This window comes from Brassica napus, chromosome C8, assembly GCF_020379485.1.
Source record: "Brassica napus cultivar Da-Ae chromosome C8, Da-Ae, whole genome shotgun sequence".
NCBI lineage: Eukaryota > Viridiplantae > Streptophyta > Magnoliopsida > Brassicales > Brassicaceae > Brassica > Brassica napus.
Genome location: NC_063451.1, coordinates 12,286,299 through 12,288,346, shown reverse-complemented (window position 1 = coordinate 12,288,346; position 2,048 = coordinate 12,286,299). Strand labels below are relative to the sequence as shown.

The following is a 2,048-nucleotide window of genomic DNA, read 5'->3' as shown; positions in this document are numbered from 1 at the left end:
GATCTAGTTAGTTAACCAGTGAAACATTGCCATCGCTGATCACTGTGTTCAAGGGGTTGAGCTCTAATATATCATGCATGCAACTGATAGGCATCTATAGGATTATAATCTCCAACACCTGAATAGAAACCCTGCATCTAATACATTTCCAATAAGTTACACCCCCAAATCGTCTTGTTAGTCGAGCAATAGACTTGCTCAATTAGGATTGCTATTTACATTTAAACCATAAAACAACAAACACTTAGAATTAATAAATTACTAGATTTAATAGGTTCCCTAGCTCCTTGTGGATTCGATCCCTAAGTACTACAATTGAACCTCTTATTTGAGAGAGTAATTCACTCATTTGGGTAATTTGAGTCGTAACAAATTTGGCGCCGTTGCCGGGGAGCTTTGATCGCCTTTAGATTTAGTGTTATTAATTCTTTTCTTTTCTTTACCCCCATTCTAACACAAATTTTTTTATTGTCTTTTTAGGTACATGCCCAGCAGTACCAGAAGCAATAAGGAAACACACCTGTTATTCTCAGAAGATCCTGCTTCCTTGGAACGCTCGATCCGCAAAGACCAGCGTTCCACATCACTCGACGCAGCAGCTTTTACGTCGACTGATTCTCGTACCCACCCATCGACCAACACCTGACCTTCATCGTCGACCGATCCACATCGTTCGACATCGATCGATCCTACACCGCGTACATCGATAGATCCTACACCGCGTACATCGATCGATCCTCAGTCGCGAAGCATGGTTGCGATTGTTATTCTCAGACAGGATGAGAATGGAAACCTGTATGACCAGGATGGTCATCTGCGTAATGCAACCGGTCAGAAACTGGACGCTCAGGGGAATGTAATCCTTGATGCTGATGCTACAGGAGCTGCTCAACCTGTAGAAGAGGCTGCTCCACCAAAGGCACTGGCTGACTACAATCGTCCAGACGAGTAATACGCCAACAGATCAGCTATTCGACTTCTAGAGATTCAGAAGGAGAATTTTGAGCTGAAGCCTCAGTACTACACACTCGTGTCGCAGATACCCTACTCTGGGTTACCGCACGAGCATCCTATGGACCATCTGGAGAGGTTCGAGGATCTTATCGCTGCTATTCGTATGGATGGAGTCCCTGAGGACTACCTATTGTGCAAGCTCTTCAAGTATACCTGACTAGAGAAGCGATGCACTGGCTTAAGCAGCTACCCACAGGATCTCTAAAATCCTGGGCCGACATCAAGAATGCTTTCTTGCCAAACTTTTTTGATGAGGCACGCGCTGAAGACTTGAGGAGCAAAATTGCTACATTCGCGCAGGAGACTGGAGAGTCTTTCAAAGATGCGTGGATCAGATTCAAGTTCTTCCAGCGAGACTGTCCGCACCACGGATTCAATGAAGTGCAACTGCTGAGCACTTTCTTCAGAGGTATCACCTTGAAGTATCAGATGGCTCTTGATACAGCTAGTGAGGGAAACTTCAACACCAAGAATCCGGTGGAGGCTATGAGACTGATAGAAAATCTAGCAAACAGCAGCAGCACCAAGAACACTGACTTTGAGAGGAAGAAGTCTGTTGAATCCCTAGGGAAGGGACAGATGGACGAAGTTAGAGCGAAGTTAGATGTAGTTCATGAGCTTTTTAGGAAGCAGGTCTACTCAGATGAAGAAGAAGTGGCTGTAGACAATGAAGGAGAAGAAGATGTGAACTACATTGGAGGAACTGGATTTCAGAGGTCTGGAAACCAGAGTGGAAACAGAAACTTCTATGGCAATGGTCAGAGGAGTAACCAGAGTTTACAGTTCCAGAAGCGCTTCAGCAACAACAGCAGACGCTATGGAAACTCATACTACCAGAATCCACCACCACAGACTCAGGAAAGCAAGATCGAAGCAATGCTTGACAGAGTTCTGGAAGGATAGCAACAATCACTGTGGATTTCAATGGGAACATAGATTCAGCCTACAACAGTCTGAACACAAAATTGAGACCTTAGGGACTCAAGTAAGGAAGCTTGAAATGCAGGTGGTTCAGACTGGAGACACTGTAAAGA

At 44.7% G+C, this 2,048-nt stretch overlaps 1 non-coding gene across 1 annotated transcript; it reads right to left on the bottom strand.

Moving 5' to 3' along the window:
* Positions 1 to 1,280: 1,280 nt before the first annotated feature.
* On the bottom strand, positions 1,281 to 1,388 carry LOC125592180. Its single transcript, XR_007328027.1, has one exon. It is a non-coding gene; the product is annotated as a small nucleolar RNA R71 (small nucleolar RNA).
* Between the last annotated feature and the right edge of the window lie 660 nt (positions 1,389 to 2,048).